This window comes from Ictidomys tridecemlineatus, chromosome 5 (assembly GCF_052094955.1).
Source record: "Ictidomys tridecemlineatus isolate mIctTri1 chromosome 5, mIctTri1.hap1, whole genome shotgun sequence".
Lineage (NCBI taxonomy): Eukaryota > Metazoa > Chordata > Mammalia > Rodentia > Sciuridae > Ictidomys > Ictidomys tridecemlineatus.
This window is the reverse complement of record NC_135481.1, coordinates 114,333,824-114,352,127: the sequence shown is the minus strand read 5'-3', so window position 1 is coordinate 114,352,127 and position 18,304 is coordinate 114,333,824. Positions and strand designations below refer to the sequence as shown.

General features: G+C 47.6%; 1 long non-coding RNA gene across 1 annotated transcript; it reads left to right on the top strand.

Moving 5' to 3' along the window:
• The first annotated feature begins 1,291 nt into the window (after window positions 1-1,291).
• Window positions 1,292-17,498, top strand: LOC144377932 (uncharacterized). Its single transcript, XR_013439246.1, has 4 exons — window positions 1,292-1,495; window positions 9,244-9,409; window positions 15,589-15,781; window positions 16,709-17,498. It is a non-coding gene; the product is annotated as an uncharacterized LOC144377932 (long non-coding RNA).
• Window positions 17,499-18,304: the final 806 nt, after the last annotated feature.

Genomic DNA, 18,304 nt, shown 5'->3' with positions numbered 1-18,304 from the left:
TTGAAGGACTCAGGTTGGGACACTTTCCCAAAGGAAATTACAGAAGGAATGGGTCCCAGCTTAACGCGCCTGCCCAGCTGGGCCTAGAGGGCAGGGCTCCTCCCTGGTGGCCTGGCCACCCCGAGGCTCACAGCACCCAGTCCATGCCCTACAGACTCACATGCCACCCAGGAAGCAGAACCCCTGGGGACCTGGGTTGGGTGGGATCAGGTTACTCAGTCCCCTTTCTTTTTCATAGTTGAGGCAGAGGGCCCTTCCTGCTTCAGCTGACTCTGGTGGACTAGGGTCTGTTCTCAGGAAACACTGCTCTGTGGGTATTTATCTGCTTCTTTAAAGTTCTTCTGATTATGTGGCATCTATTCTGTGGCCTCTTGGGACATGGTGCAGGAGCTCAGCCCAGAACAACTGCCTCCCTAATTGTTGTTTAATAATCCATCCCTCAAGCTAGTGTTGGCGGGGTTGGGGGGCTGTTGAAACAACACACACACACACACACACACACACACACACACACACACACACACATGCCCCCCTGGGGACAGGGAATGAGGCTGGTCTCACCCTGGACCTGTTGCTCAGTGTTGGTGGACATCAATAGGTGAGGAGGCTGCCTCGGGGACAGTGGGCAACACAGAGCCCTCCAGAGCCCTAGACTCTATAGTGACACCCCCTTTCTCCACAGAAACGTCTTAACTGGGCTCCTCCAAGAATCTTCTCCATGGCTGATTTTGAGACTGTCAGCCAAAGAGTCTCTGGAAAAGAGTCCAATGTAGATAAACTTCCTATTTTTCTGTCTCCCTGTTAACTTGGCCACTGGCAGAGAAGATACCAGCACTCCAGGTGCTAGACACCCCCTTACTAGTTTTTCACAAATGATCCATTATAGCAGTTTGTAAATGTGTAAACAAGGCCTCTGGCCTTGAGCAAGTCTTCACAGAGATGTCCACATTCCTAAGATAAGAGAAGTTTCCAACTGGGCTCCATGGTATCAGCTGGCAGGGGGAGGAAACAAGGGGGAGAAGAAGCTCCCCCCTTTTCAGGTGTGGTCCTTGAAGGGTTAATTGCCCAAACCAGTGAAAGGAAAAGCTGCTTCTATGTGAACTTCTGCAGACTGTGAACTCTGAGCCCCTCCCCGTACATGCTGGGGGCATAACACTCTGAAACTGCCTGAAAGCTGTGCCCTCTGAATCTTGCTACAGCCAAATGAAACAGTTGCCTGATATCTTCAGTGCCTTGCTTCATCTGTCCCTACAACATTTTTGGCCACCCAGATGGGACCGAGGAGGTAGGGATGGCTGTTCTGCTGCTCTTGTCTCCGGGGAGTGGCTTCCCTGGGGTGATGGGGGACAGTGTTCCTCTTGGCATGCCCAGGCTACTCTTGGCCTGAAGGAGGATCCACTCAGCCAGCGCCCTGGGGCTGCCACCATGGAGCACAAGGGAACTCACAGGCAGCAGGAACCAAATTAGGGTCTTAGAGCACCGCCCAGCTAAACAGGTAGGACCCGGCTCCATTTGTCTTGGCAGCCCACCTGACTTCCCCTTACAGACCTAAGCAGGTGAAAGAGAGTTTTGATCAACCTCTAAAGTGGCTGGAGCTGAAACAGACCCAGGGAGTTACCCAAGTAGTCTCCTTTCAGGGTCATTGAGCACAAGGGAAATTGAGACTCCCTTTTTGTTTGGTTTGGAATTGTTGGAATTTGGGCGGTACAGAAATTTTGTTCTGGCCATAACTGTGTGAAAGTGTGTGACTGACAAGGACAAAGGGTAGAGTTTTAACCCAACCCGAGGTAGAGTTCCAACCCAACCCAGAGCGAGTGCAGAGTCCTGATCCTTGGTTCCCTGGCACCTCAGACAGTCTATGGCGGAATTTCACCAACCAACGTCTAGGGGAAAGCTCCAGGTTGGGGGTTGATTCTGACTCAAAAGGCTAAGAGAGCCCTAAGTTCCTGTGAGGGGAGTGGCCAAAGATGGATGAATCCAGTCTTGACCTAAATGTGCGACACAGATGCAGGGTGGAACATGGGAGGCACACTAAGGAAACTGAGCCATCTGAAATGTGTGTTAGAAACCTTTAGGAAGGTTTTCCTGGTAACTGTGGGGTGAGTCTCACGCCACAAAGGTGGCATACTCTGTGAATTAGAGTGGCTCATCAAGATGTGGGCTGGCCACCAGAAGGATCTTTAGATGAGAGAGTCATTGCTGAGGTCCTTTTGATTGTTGTTGGAACCCCTGAACCAATTCTCTTATATTGATTGGTAGCAAGAAACAGCCCCCTTGGTTGAGAGCCTGTCTAGATGGACAGTCCAAGCTGATGTTAGTCAGGAGGATAGTGGTCTCTAAAACCCAGCGGAAAGCAGCTAAAAAGAGAACCTGACAGAGAAAAGACAGGAAGGGAAACAGTTTTCCCCTTGAGCCAGAAGAGGACCCACCACCTATGTGCCACTCCACCCAACTTGGCCAAGACCACTGGGACAGCAGACTGTCCCCTCAGACCCCCAGTCCTCAGAGGCAACAAATGATGGACCCCAGTACTGGCTCTTCCTTCCCCCTTGATGGCCTCAGAGCCATAGGCTTCCTAGGACCAGACTGTTTACCTCCCAAGATTAAGGTGGGAGATTTGACCCAAGACTAGAGCCACAACCCAGATGAGAGCCTTCCAGATGCCCCTGCAAGGGACTAAGGACCTGCCCATGTTGACCAGAGGGAAACACCTGAGGGAGACAAGGCAGTTTTGTGTGCCAGCCTTTCTCCACCATTGAGCTCATAAGCTAGAACAATCAGTCTCCCTCCTACAAGGAGAAACCCTGGGCCATGACTGATCTGATGCAGCCCATTATCCAGACCTAGGGTGGGCCCCAATGGAGAAGAGAATCTAAAGGTAAAGAGATGTCAAGAGGCCCTCCTAGGAAGTCTAAGAGAAAAAACAACTGTGCCCAAGAGTTAGAAGGAATCGGAGCCAGCCCTGAGCCCTAGCCTAACCTGAGGTCATCTGCCGACAAACAGAGCCCAGTAAGCCTCCCGCTGCTCCAGCACCTCCCTCTCACACCCTGCATAGCCCTGAACATTTCTTTCAGCCCCACATCTTCCTAAGGCCCCTCTTCCCTATGAAACTGTGCCCAGCTGACTCAGACCTGAGTGTCTGGGCCACTGCTGCTGCCATCCTCTCCCTGCCCAGAGGCATCCAGGGGAAGAGGGGCACATACCAGCATAGCAGCAGCAATGCAAGTTTATCAGTGAAGAGATGCACAGGCGCAAGCAACAGGTGACCAATGCAGCCTTTGTGGGACAGGCTCAGAGTGACATTTGCCAAAAATTACAAACCTAGAGGCTCTACTGAGAAGTGTGTCAAAGAGCTAATTAAGGTGGCCATCACAGTTTTCATCAATTGAGACCCAGAGGTTCAAAGACAGGTGGACCCAAAAAGGATAAAAAGGAGAATGGATCTGAAGGGGGAGGGTCTCATTAGAACAAAGCCAATGGGCCAAATGTTTATAAGTAAAAAAAAGTGTGGCCAGACAAAAGGGGAAGGCTCCAGTGGCCCAGGCAGACAAGTACCCACTGCCACACTCAGGAGCTAGGACTTGAGCAGAGAAGGAGCGAATGCTTTCCCCCAGCCTTTGGCCCCAGCCCTACTTTTCACCCTCTTTTCAGTTTTTTCCCACTTGCTGGGAAGTTGATGATTGAGAAATATGGCAGGAGTCCCATAGACACACAGCTCTATCTGATGCAGGGGACCCAGGGCCTTAGGAGGACTCAGCTGCTGCAACCCCTTCCCCCCCCCAGAAAACCAGAAAAATGTTTATGTTAACAGCCACTAGTGGTCCATAGGGTGCTCACTCCAAAAGGACATGCCACCCCGGCTCCAAGCCACATGCTGTGAGTCACCAACAGGAAGGGCCACAGAGTCCCATGCACCCAGGCATAGTGAACAAAAACACAAGAGGGGCATCTACTATAGACAATTAGACCAGGCTCCCACCTGGCAGGAGGAGGAAGCCATGCAGACAAAGAGCAACACCTAGGTGGGCAAAATGGGGCTGCCTCACCAGGACCTGAAGTCACCTGCCCTCCAACCTCAGCAGACAGTCCATGGTGAGATTCACATAGGTGCCTTTTATACAAATGATGTCCCAGGTCATCAATCTCTGCTAAGACTTACACTAGATTTAAGAGTTGGAGAATCCCAGCAGCCAAGATCCTGCATCAGGAGATACCAAGAAATTCCTGTATCTTAAAGTGCCAGAGGCTCTATGTACACTTTGCTTTCCTAAATGACAGTTCCACCCAGGGGCTTGAGTCCACCATTCTTGGGACAGCACTGGACTCTGAATTTAAAGCCCACATCTATCAAGGAAAAAGTCAAATACCTTGGTTATCATCTGACTCAGCAACAGAATAGACAACACCACATGGCCTCAAAAGAAACAGGAGATCTGCTCAATTCTAGTCCTTTCAACCTGCCATCAGACGAGAGAATTCTTGGGGGCTACTGGATTCAGCCATATACAGATCCCCAACTTTCAATGGCAAAACCCCTCGATGAAGCCACAAAAGAATGGTGAAAAAGCTCCATAAACTCAACAAGCCAAAATAACCATTTACATATCTGAGATTTTATTAGCAGAACTGTAGTGGCCAGTCACAGAAGAGAAGGAGAGAGAGAGAGAGAGAGAGAGAGAGAGAGAGAGAGAGAGAGAGAGAGAGAGAGAGAGAGAGAGAAGAGAGAGAAGAGGAGGGAGAGAGAGAGGAGAGAGAGAGAGGAGAGGGGGGAGAGAGGGGAGAGAGAGAGAGGAGAGGGAGGAGAGAGAGGAGGGGGGAGAGAGAGGGGGAGAGGGGGGAGAGAGAGGAGGGGGAGAGAGAAAGAGAGGATAAAGAGAGAGAGAGGGTGAGAGAAAGAAAGTAAGAGAGAGCGCATGAACAGGGTATTGATATTTATGGACTCAACACAGGATGAGGAGGAGCAAGGAGAGTGGGTTGTTATTTCTTCATTGGCTGAGAGTTCACACCACTTCAGGGATTGAAGGTATGCAATCCAAACTTCACGCCATTCACAGGGAATGGAGGTGATGGTTTGTGCTCCATTCAGTGCATCATGGACCTGAGCTCCCGGAAGAGAGGCGCTCTGGGCACCATCTTCACCAACATTCCTCCCTTTTTTGTTTTTGTTGGGTGGCGCCATACTCAATCTGACTACTTCCTGCTGAGTAGTAGAGGGAAGCAGGGAGGTCAGTTGGTTGGAGAGGAGGGCCAGGAGGCTCCATATCCATGGGCTGAAGGCATGTATCTCCTCTGGGAAGAAATTCATGAATGTGCCCTACAACTATGAAAAGAAAGAGCATTAATTTCTGGAATGTCCTCCAGTCTGTAGGGCTGGTAGAAAAAAAGGCCTATGCCCAGGAAAAGGCAGGTTAGAACATATAAAGCTGAAAACCAAGGGCTTATTTCTTTGGCATGGTGGGGTAGAGCTTACTCTCTCTCTCTCTTACTCTCCCCCCTCTCTCACTCTCCCTCTCTCTTACTCTCCGCCTCTCTCTCACACTCCCCCTCTCTCTAACTCTCCCCCTCCCTCTCCGTCTCCCCCTCCCTCTCACTCTCTCCCTCTTCTCCCCCACTTCTCTCACTCTCTCTCCCTTCTCTCTCTCTCCCTCTCCCTCTCTCTCTCTCTTAGTTTTTCAAAACACTACATAGCTCTTGACATATCATATTTCATACATTTGATTCAAATGGGTTATGAACAAAATTACAACTATCTTATATTTGATAAAGGGGCTAAAAGCATGCAATGGAGGAAGGATATCTTCTTCAACAAATGGTGCTGGGAAAACTGGAAATCTCTCTCTCTCTTCCCCCACTTCTCTTCTGTGACTGCCCGCTACAGTCCAGCTAATAAAATCTCAGACAGGTAAACGATTGTTTTGGCTTGTTGAGTTTATGGAGCTTTTCCACCATTCCTTACAGGGTGAGAATGGGATCCTCTAATATGGGGGCCAACTAAGCAAAAGGCCTTTGAAACATTAAATAAGCACTCCTAGTGCATCTGGACTAGGGCTCCCTGACTTTACAGAACTTTTCTTTCTGTACATCCATGAACAGTCTGAAGTGACTGTGGGAGTCTTGACTCAGGTGCTGGGGACATGGACATCTATGCAAACAGCTGGACTCTGCAGCCCAAGATTGGCCAACTTGTTTACAGGTCCTTGCAGCCATAGATATTCTGGTGTTGGAAGCTGATAAACTGGCTATGGGACAAAAATTGGTTTTCAGGGTTCCTCATTTAATTTTGATATTTTTAGAGTACAAAGGAAATATTGGTTGACTAATGAGAGATTGGTTAATACCAAGGTATATTATGTGAAAACCCATGTATCCTTGTTGAAGTCATCTGGACTCTGAAGCCAGCAACCTTGCTGCCCATGGGACCTGGACAACCTGATCACAAGTATTGAAGTCATGGATGGGATGTTCTCTAGCAGACCAGACCTGGCAGACCAGCCCCTCAGGTGTGGGAGGCTATCCGTGCATGTGATTGAGTTACCTCCCTGGCTGGGTGTGAGGAGCTCAGACATTCTTTTTAGGTGTTAGAGCTTTCCATACCCTTCATGTATCCACAGGTTTCTTCCTGTCTCACCACTGCCCCTGAAGATCATCCCACTTGACCTTGCCACATTGCCTCCTTGACCTTTATTAGATGGTATTTTCCCCGAATTCTTTGTTCCCTAATAAAAGCCCTCTCTCTGGCATTCTCTCTCTCTCTCTCTCTCTCTCTCTCTCTCTCTCTCTCTCTCTCTCTCTCTCTCTCTCTCTCCCTATCTCACCTCTTCAGTAAACCTCACTATATCCCTGGGTAGCTTGAGGCTGGGGGCTGGAGGAACCATCCTGGAGCTGGTTTTTGGAGTCTGTGCCTTTAATTTAAACTCTCTTAGGATTTTCCCACATTTCCGAACTGTACATACCGTCTTCACTGGCCATGGACTAAATGTGGCCCCTTTGAAGGAGGGGCACATGGGTAAAATCCTCTAGTTTGAGTGGAGAAGCGTGCACTATATAAATTTAGTGTATCATGACATATTTGTAGGGTCACAGAGGTAGCAGATGATTTGGAGCCAAGGACATTAAAGATTCATAAAGGGAAATTCAGCTTCTACAGATAAGGACATGTATTTAACTATTTTAGAGACTGTAGTTAATCAAAGGGAAAAAAAGTCAAAAGGACCCAGCTAGCACAGTTCTTAAAGATGCTGGGCGAGTTTTGTCCAAGGTTTTGTGATCAAGATTTACCAGATTTAAGGATTTATGTTCTTGGGAGAGATTAGGAAGAATTTTACATAAAGCTTGTCTTTCTGATGAGTTGCCTAACAGTACTATTGATAATATTCAGAGGGTTGGACTACATTAGAAACTTGCCTTTTTGATAACTTGGGTCAGAGTTCTTGGCCCCCAGAAGATCTATTGAAAGGTATTCAGAGAGCCATCAAATCTATACAAATGGAAACATTGCCCAAGGCTAAAAGAGTCTCTCTTCCATTACTGAGGTTGACAGCAGAATCCAATTCAATTCAAATTACCCATCAGGTGGGTAACCTTGGAGCCAGATCCAAAACTGAGAGATTAACTCCACCTGAATTTGACTGGATTAGTTAGGAGAAAAACCATGGAGAAGAAGCCTCCAGAGGGGTAGATAATCCCCCTCATCCAGAGGAGAATGGAGAAGAAATTCATGGAGAGGTAGAGAGTCCTCCTCCTCCTTGAGGCTTTGGGAAACAAAGCCAAGATGGAGGCAAGGAAGGACACATGGATGAGTCTCAGACCAAGGGAGATGACATTGAAATCCAGGAATTACCAGTAAATTTTAACAGATTATGTCTAGCAGGACCTGCTCCAGCCATTCAAATCTGGCTGCTTCCAGTTAGGAGGACAAATTTTAACACATACTCTGAGCTAGCAATGACTTTTCTCACACTGTTACAATGTGGATTTAGGAAGGCTCAGGAAGCAGGGAAAGACTTTAGTGGATTTCAGTTTTCCCAGTTTTTGAACAGGTTAACAACCAAGACCAACATGTCTGCTTTTATACTCTAATTCTGTTTAACACTATTAAGGAGTTAAAAAATGCTTGTAATTTATATGGACTTAATTTGCCATTTGTGCAAAGCTTACTCTAAACAATCTGTCATCAGCCACTTCCTACCAGTGACTGGGTGTCTATCATTTGCTCTTGCTTAAGCAGTGGAGATTTTTGCTTTGGAGGTCATATTGGTCCAATTATTGATCAGAGCAAGCAGAAAGAAATCAAAGGCAGGTTATTCAAACCTCCATGAACATGTTTTTGGGGACAGGTGAATTTGTGCATTTGTAAAGACAGTTGAAATACGAATTTGCAGTCTACGATCAAATAACTGCATGTGTTAAGCATGCATGGCGTCAAATTAACTCCGGGCACCAGTCTAGTTTAGTTCTACCTAAGGTTAAAAAGTGTGCAGACGAGTTAAACTCAGACTTTATAGACAGACTATATCAAACAGATAACTGATCCATCCGAGACCCAGGTGCTTGTGAATTTATCGTTAAACAGTTAGCATTTGAAAATGCAAATAAGCTTTGTTAGGGATGTTCTGAGACCCCAGAGGAAAAAAGGAACAGTTCAGAATTTATTCGCTTGTGTTCAGATATTGGCCCAGCTCAATTACAAGTTTTTACCCTTGCGGCTGCCTTGAAACAAGCATTTCAACTGCCATAGCCAGTACACTAATCCTTTGGACAGTGTTTTAATTCTAGGAGAAATGGTCATTTTGCACAAGACTTTGAAACCCAGCACTATAAGGCCAGGGCTCTTCCTACTTCACATCATTGCCATTATTGGGCGAGAGACCATATGGCAGGGGAGGAAATCAACCAAGATGGTATTGATCCACCTCCATTTTAGCCTTCAATGCATGATCAATGCATGGTGAAAGATCAATTTTCCACCAGGACTAATGGACTCTTTCAACCTCTAAGATAGTTCTTACACTCTAATGCATGGCCACCCCTTGCTTCTAATATATACAGAGTTGTCTGTTTTGTTTTTGCTACTGGTTTGATAACAGTATCATGTACTAACTGGACTCTGTAACAAAATTTTATTTATACTTATTTTTTATCTTGCTTATATGAGTTTTCTAGGATTTGTTGGATGTTATAGTTTGTATTTGTTAATTTATGCTGTTTAACTTATGCTAACCAAAATGGTATTCTATTACTCAGTTTGATTTCCTTTGAAAACCATAAGGGGTTCTGCCCTACTCCTATTCCATCCACGGAGATCATGTGAACCATGTCTCAAGCCAATCTACTCAATCTACTCAACAAGCCCAAACAACCAGAGACAAGGAGCCCATCCCCGGAGAGTTGGATCTAACTGTTTCGAAAGGTATGCCACCAGAGCAAAGGTGGGCCCAAACATTTGTCCCAGCTACCCCAAGCCTTGCCCTGTGTTTTCATACACATAGAGAGTAAAAGGCCTATTAACATCTGGCAGGTGTAGAGCTGGTGCTTGTAAGAGGACCTTCTGGAGGCTTCTGAAATGTGGTGCAGCTGAAAGTAACAAGGGCTCATGCTTGTTCCCCTTTGCTAGATCATATAATGGTTTGGCAAGTAATGAGTAATTTGGTACCCATGCCCTAAAATAGCCTGCCAGACCCAGGAACAAGAGAATCTCCTCTTTAGTTTTTGGTACTGGAAGGCTTTCAATAAGGCATTTTCTATTGGTAGTGATAGCTTTCTTTCCTGGGGAAATGTGGAACCCTAAGTAAACAACCTCAGAGAGAGAGAGTTGCACATTTTGTGGAGAAACCCTATATCCTCAGTGAGCAAGAAAATTCAGAAGGGTGGCTGTGTCTGACTTTGAGGTTTCTAATGAGGGACTACAGAGGATGAGGTCATCAACATTGTAGGAGGGTTGAGTTGGGGCATAGAGGGAAAAAATCCTCAAGCTCTCCAGTGAGGACTTGTCCAAAAATATGTGGGCTGTCTCGATACCCCTGGGGCAGGACAGTCCAGGTTAACTGTCGGGAATGTCTAGTCTCTGGATCAGTCCAGGTGAAGGCAAATATGTCTTGGGAACAGACAGATAGTGGAATCCAAAAGAAGGCATATCATATTTAAGATCAATAACTGAAAAACAGGTAGAGTTTGCAGTAATGGAGGAAAGGATAGTATAAGGGTTTGGAACCAGGGAATGTATGGGCCTGGTTGAAGAATTTATTAACCTTAAATCCTGCACCAAATGGTATGTTCCATTAGGCTTTTTTACTGCTAAAATTGGGGTATTGAATGGAGAGTGTGTGGGATGGAGGAACCCCATTCTTAGTAAGGCATAACCAAAAAATGATGTGAAAAGGAGAACTCAGATAAGGAGAACGTGAGGGGAGGAGTTCTGCATGGGATGATGGTTTGACCTCCTACCCCAACAATAGGAGATTCAGAGGGATAGGTAGTTCCCCCAAAACTCTCTCAGAACTGAGAATGTGGCCCCAGTGGCTACCAAAAAGTTTATGGGACGCCTATCCACTCGGATAACCACCCTAGGTTCCTGCTTGGTGATTGAATAGGTTGGGACAGAGACCCAGGGCCCCGTCAATCCTCAGCTGCTAGGCCTAGCAAGTCACTGGCAGGGTGACTGACCTCAGCTCCCGTCTAGGAATTGGGACAGTCTAATCCCCATTGGCCAGGACATCTGCATCTGGGGCATGGCCTGGGTGGTTCCCTGGGGTTAGGGTAAGCTCTAGCCCAATGTCCTTCATTACCACACTTAAAGCAGGGCCCAGGGGGTTCTCAATGGGGGGGGTTGTTGTCTCCCACTTTCCATAGGTTGGAAGCAGGGCCCAGAGGGTCCTCATTGTGGGGTTTGTTTTCTCCCCCTTTCCATAGATTGGAAGGAGCCCTGTAACTCCTGGGCCAACATCTGGCATTTTGGGCGTTTGCTCTTTCATCTCTGTTGTGGTAGACCTTGAAGGCCATGGCCAACACCTCGGTCTGAGGAGTGAAGGGTCCCTTCTATAATTTTTTTAGCTTTGCCTGGATGTCGGGGTAGCTTTGTGAGAAAAAATAGGTAATAAGAAGTTGCCTCCCGTTGATTGGAAGATGGCAGCCAATAGAGTGTGACACCCCCGTGTACCGCATCACTGCGCAGGTGATTAGTGAGTTTAGAATGTCCGGAAGCTATCTTGTTAGGAATTTCCAGCAAAATTGGGGTGCACTGAAACCTAGAGGAAGGATTTCCAACACCCGAGGATTAGTTTCTGCGGCTCAATCGTGAGTGAACCGTGCGCCTGGAGATACAGACTGATTGATCAGCGGCCAGCCCCACAGCCAGAGCCTGTGCTCCAACGTGCCAGCAACTCAGAGAAACTGTGCTACAGATTCTGTGGGGTCCTGCCAATTGTGCCCTCACAGTGCTCCAGGCTGAGTTCTGGGTTTGAGACTAGGGAGAGAAATAGTCCAGATCTGCCCTCCACAACAGACAATCCATGGAGGAAGCCAGCGGCCACCATCTTGGGGAGCTGACGTCACCATCGCCAGTTTTCTACAAATCTGACCTCAGGCAGCAAGTTCAGCAATTGAACAGGTGTGTGACATTTAGCCCTTCTCACATACAGCGGGGAAATTGCATAAAACCTCTCCCCGGCTCTCCAGGGGCGTGATTATCAGAGTAAGCATGAATAGAGGCATGGGGAAAGGTAAAGGCACCTGACCTCCAACTCCCCCCTCCCACCAGTGGCGAAAACGAAACCTGTCTCACCCACTCTCGAAGGAGTGGCTATCAGAGGGAATCGAAAGAATAGGGGGCCCATTCCTAGTAGCCGTGCTTCATATCCAGGAAACTGCAGGCCCAGAGTGTAGCTTGAACTGCAGAGAGGTATCACACTGGGGAAGGCCTGTCTGGCAGGAGAAGCGAGGAGACTAGAGGCCAGGAATAAAACTAAGTGAACAAGATTGGACAGACACCAGGTGGAGGAGGAGGGAGTGGCCTCATATTGATTGTTTCCTACAGCCAGAGGGCAAAATCTTGGCCCGGAAAGCACAGCACCACCTACTGGAAGCGAAGAAAATAGAAGCCTAACAGTGTTTTTTGTTTTTTTTTTTTTTAATTGTAATTTTTATTTACGTTATTTTATTATTTTTTTATCATTTCTTATTTTTCTTTTCTATTTATTTCTCTTTATTTCTTCTCTCCCTTTCTCTTTAATTGTTTGCTTCCTTACATTTTCCCTATCTTTCCTCCCAAGCATGACCACTCCAATTACGTGTAATTTAGTAAATGTAAATATATGAATATTACAAAATGGTCTATAGACCACCTAAGCCCTTAACTGCCCCCATGGACTCCTGTCTATTCTCTTGTTAATATCTGCCTGCACTTGAGCAACCCCCAAAGAAGCTAAGATATACTAACCTCCATACCATCAAATCACCCAAACTTAACATAAAATCCTAAGTTCAAACCTCAATTCTCTTATGCCATTAAAATCTGTAGGCCTTTAATGAAACTAATGAATTTACCTTAAATCATAATTAAATCCAACATCTCTAAACATTGTCTCCAAACAAAAAGGAGAGATCTTGGAGCTATACAAAACCAAAACAAATTTATAGGAGAAAACAGAAACACAGCAGTCAAACAAAGTTGGAAATAATGTGAGCCCCATGAAAAAACAAGGGAAAAAAAGATTACAAACAAGGCAGAATAAAGTAAATTTACTGGAGAACCCAGAGGCATCAGAAAAATGGACAGAGAAAGAACTCAACGCATACCTGACTCAAATGGAATGGAATCGTAAAGTCATTAGAGAGCAAGTCCAAACAATGAAAGAATACTTTGAAAATGAATTACATAAGCAGATTCAGGTAGCAAAAATGAACTCTACCAGGAGATAGAGATTTTTAAAAAATCGAACAGTAATCCTAGAAATGCAGGAAACCATAAACCAAATCAAAAACTCAAATGAGAATATGACAAATAGACTAGATCAAATAGAAGTCAGAACATCAGATAATGAAGACAAAGTTTATCAACTCGAAAGGACTATAGCCAATGCAGAAAGGCTGGAAAGAAACCCTGAGCAAAACACCCAAGAGATATGGGATGTCATAAAAAACCAAACTTAAGAGTCATTGGGTTAGAAGAAGGTATAGAGGTCCATACCAAAGGAATGAGCAACGTATTGAATGAAATAACCTTAGAAAACTTTTCAGAAATGAAAGATAGAATGGATTGCCAAATTCTGGAAGCCTACAGGACCCCAAACATACAAAACCATAATAGACCAACTCCAATACACATTATAATGAAGATATCCAACATACAGAACAAGGAGAGAATATTAAAAGCTACAAGAGAAAGGAGGCAGATTACATTCAGGGATAAACCAATTAGTTTAAAAGCCGATTTTTCATCACAGACATTGTGTGAGGTTCCAGTTCTAGGCAGAGATGTTCTCCAATTACTAGGCAGAGCCCAGGTCTCTGAGATGCAGTCTGTTTGGTGAGTGGATTTTGTAGAGGCTGCTGAGTGAGTGGATAATCAGGATGGAAGTATTTTGAAAATGCCCACACTCTGCACCAAGCAGCCTACAAACTGGAGCAACAGTGTCCCTTTACCATCTCTGCCTGTTCTGGGTAGGGGGTGCAGTTTCTGTCAGTGTCTGACGTTTGGTGACTCGGAGCTGGACAAGACTTAGATCACGCCCGGTCACCTTCACCTGGCCTCCTGCATGTGTCCTCTCCTGTGGGATCATGGGGCCTATAACCACATCTCAGTCCAAGGAAGGCAAAGGCCTGTAAGGTCGGTTGAAGAAGAAGACAGGGTCCAAGCGGGGCAGAGGCCAGTGTTGAAGACTGGAGGTCATGCCAGAGGCCCCACGTAACTAACTGAGGGCTTCTGACTGCCTGGAGGACATAATGTCTAAGACATGGGGACAAAGAACCCACCAAAGTCTGTGGTAACCAATGTGCAGCTACTTGGGGTCTTGGCAGTAACTGGGCACAGCAACCTCTGCCTCCCTGGCACAGACAGCACGTGACTGGGAGAGCCCTGGGAGGAGCCTCCGGCTCTGCTGGGGTGCAGGACAGGTGGACGAGGAGCCAGGATGTGCTGGAGGACTGAGCCACCCTCCAACTACCCCCTAAGAATACCAACACCCATCTTCTTCTGCCTCTAATCTTTACTCTCTCTAACAACCCAACAGTACCTCCCATGCCATTGCCCCCAACCTACTCAATCCCTAGGTCTGGGACATCTCCAAGCCAGTCATAGCCTCCTACCACAAGCCAGTTTGTATCCAGTTGACCTCAAACTAAATTTCCTTCGTGTGCCCAATTTCCCATCTCCAAAACAAGGAAAGGACTAACACCCATCATAGACTGGTTGCTTGCCCAGGGACTCCTCATCCCTACAGACTCCCCCTGCAACACCCCATATTGCCAGTGCACAAACCCTCAGGAGCCTATCGCTAACTCCAGGACCTTTGCCTAATTAACGAGGTGGTTATTCCCATCCACGTGGTGGTTCCCAACCCCCACACTCTTTTTCTCATATTCTCCCTTCGACCACTCACTCTAATGTCCTGGATCTTAAAGCTGCCTTCTTTACAGAGCCCCTCCATCCTGACCCTTATTACCTCTTTGCCTTCACATGGGAAGACCCTGCATCCTTTAGGTCTCAACAGCTGACATGGACAGTCCTACTCCAAGGCTTCAGGGACAGTCCCCACCTCTTGGGAAAGCCTTGGCTCAGGATATACCTGGTTGTGACTTGGGGACAGCACTCTCCTACAGTTGGATGGAATCCTTCCCTACCTCCAGGGAAACTGCTGACACTGTCACCTCCATCCTCATTGAGCAGGTTCAGACTTCCCACCTCCATCCAGTCAGACAATGGTCCGGCCTTCACTTCTCGGGTTGTTCAGCTACTCTCCAGAGGCCTCAACATCACCTGGAGGCTCCATATCCTTGACGGACCCCGATTCTCATTAAGGTTGAGAGTGCTAACGGCAGTCTCAAGGATCATCTCACTAAACTTGCTACTGGACTCGGGCCCAATCTCCTGCTGGTGGCCCTCAACTGATTTCGGGCAACCCTTAGAGCTCCCTCAGACCTTAGCCCCTTTAAGCTACTCCATGGGCCCCTTTCTTAATCAACAGAGCTTTCCTCTAACTCCCTCTCCCCTTGTGTCCTACCTGCCCTATGTGACACTTCTACACAAACTCCTAAGAGGACTCGCAGACTGGTGCCTTCCTCTGCCATCCTTTGCCTGAATCCCAGCGCAACCAGGAACTGAATCAGACCCTCTTCCACAGGGTGACACAGTCTTACTTAGGGAACTGCATCCTCAATGGTTGGAACCTTGCTGGATGGGGACCCCATACAGTCATACTTACTATCCCAAAGGCGGCCACACTTTTGGGCCACTCCCTATGGTACCATGTCTCCTGCTTAAAAAGATGCCTGTTCCAAATATCCAATCCTGCACTTCCACTCAAGATTTCTCGCCAACCCTCTTCTTCTTTTAATAACGATTAATTGCTCTCAACCGTCTATCCAAACCCACAGAAGGCGCTCTACATCCAAGTGACATGGCACCAGGATGGCACCACCCCCTCTCAGTTTATGGGTCAAAGCGATTGCCCTTCCACTGGCTGCAATTGGGTCATCACCCTTTACATTAATGGACACAACCAACCCACCTCGTCCCACCTGTGTGCAGCAGTGCTATGCTTCACAGCAGACCAACCTGAGGAGTCTGGTAAGTGCTGGCCTGATACCTATGGGGGTGACCCTTATAATTCATGGGAGACATGCTTCCTAGATGAGCCTTGTGATGAGAAGGAGCATTTGACAAATTAACTATTTGGGACTCATGGGGCCTAAAATGGGCTTCTGGTGTTGATGGTAAATTTTATTCTTGGGGTTTTGCCAAGCTCCCCTTGGCCTCTATCAGAATCTGGGGACTCATGTACAAGTGTTCCCACAAATTCACATAAACATCCAGGAGCAAGAGAAGAACTCCAACTCCAGCTGGATGCAGGTGCCCATCCTAAAGCTGACCCTTTCTCGTGGATGTCCCTAACATGCCAGGACCTTCTGCTTCTCAGTTTATCCAAAGCTAGTAACATTTCAGACTGTTTACTCTGCGCAAGTTTGGATCATACTCCTCTAACTGTGATTCCCATTGATCTTCCTGGCTATTCCTCAACCCTACCCCCTCTCCAGCCTTTGAGGAAAGATCTCTTTTTCGTAACTCATCAGGGAATTCCCCTGCTGCTACTCATCCTCTGATTTGGGGTCCTGTGACCAGATCATTCAAATCTCTTCCACAACCTTTGCTCTCATGCAATGGTACCCTAACAAAAAATCTAGGCCTCAACGTGCCCTTCACTTTTTCTCTTCCCTCCGCCTTGGTCTCTCAAGTACCTCTGTCCAGGGAGGCTGAATTAACATGGCTTGTCACCAACCCCCTTTACAGGGCAAGACGGGCAGTCTTTCTACCAGTAGTGCTTGGACTCTTCCTGGCCTCCTCCTTGCTGCCTCCAGACTGGGGCAGGAGGATTGGCTCTGCAGTCACCGCTACTCAGAAGCTTGAAGATCAACTTTGGGAAGCAGTTAGGACACTGGCCACTCTCTCGCTTCCCTACAAAGGCAAATAACATCTCTTGCCCAACTTTCATTACAGAACCCTCAGCCCTAGATCTCCTGACAGCAGACAACGGAGGAACCTGTCTACTCCTGAAAGAAGGATGCTGCTACTGTACCAGTGACACTGCATTGGTGGAAAAGAATGTGGACACCCTCCGTCGTTCGGGAGAAAGGCTTAAACAGCAACAACCAAATGACCCCTGGCCAGGCTGGCTACACTCTGCCCTCATATCCTAGCTGACTCCCACTCTCACTCCTGTGTAATAATGGGCCTTCTATTGATGATTGCTCCCTGCCTCCTCAGGTTCGCCCAAGAGCGCGTGGGTGAAATGGCCAGTGACCTTCAACCAGATGCTCCTACTCCCCTACAGTCACCCCCTACTAAACTGCCAACTGAGCAATCACTTCCCCCCAGTCCCCCTAGGCAGCAGAGAGTAGCCAGAGGAATTAGCGACTCTACATCATTCAAAAGGCCTGGAGGTTAGGTGGGTTTGAGGTAGAGAAGGGAACAAAGCACCAGGCAACCCGCAAGAGTCAGGCCCCTACAAAACTTGCTGTCAATCAGCGGGTTCTCCTGATCAATCCTGGATCAAGCTCCCCCAACCAATGCCTCCTGGGGCCCTATAGTAGGACAAGGGACTCTACAAACCTTCCTTTTCTGTCCCAAGCCCTCCCTTTCCTATGCCAAGCCCTCCCTTTATGCCCAAAGCAGAATAAAATATTATAGCCGGCTTAGCTTGTGAATCCCACCTTAGAACCCCTGAACCCCCTCTGTGGGACTAGAGAGTCCTGCCCGGGAGTGAATCTCAATAAAGTCTTTTTCAGCAGCTTGGAATCTGTCTCCATTTGGTTGCGGCTTCCTGGTATCAAACCGTGGCCCCAGTCCTGTTGACCACACAGGGAGATATGCTTTGGAAACTTTTCTGGTGATATTTCCAGTTATCACCAAAATAAGGACTTCAGGAGGACACAGAGGCTGTCAGATCCAGAGAAGGTTGTCTAAGGTCACAGCAGAGTCAGCAGCCGTGGTCACAGAGCCAGGGAAGAGCTCCAGTGCCCAGGACCCTGTCCCTGTTGACCCATGAAGTGAGATGTGCTTTGGAAAATATCTTGTGAAATTTCCAGTTGTCACTCAAATAAGGATTGAGAGCCTTAGGGCCTTCCTTGATTTGGTTCACACTTGTAAACCACACTTAGACACACACATGTGGAGACACACACAGGAACACGTAGACACACGACTCCAAACTCTGTCCTGTCTCACGAGGCCACACAAGAACTAGGAGAGGCCACACTTAATGGACTTCAGAGGCTGGGGCTGGACAGGGAAGGCCAGCCATGACCTGGGGAAGGGGTGCTCTGCACAGGGGGAAGATGGAGATTCTCTCCTCATGTTGCTAGGGAGGGCTGCAAGGATCCACGAGGGTGACTTGTCCTTCTTCCTGCAAGGCCACAGCATCCAGCCTGCTTTCAGGCCCAGGTCAGTCCCTCCCTCAGAACTGACCCCAGTCTGCCCCTCCCAGCAGTCCCTGAGCTCCCTGACCCTCTGTGTCTCTCTCTGAGCCCCAGGTTCCCACACATGAAGAAAGGATACTGCCTGCCCGGCCTCCCCTGCCGAGAGGGACCTGGGGAG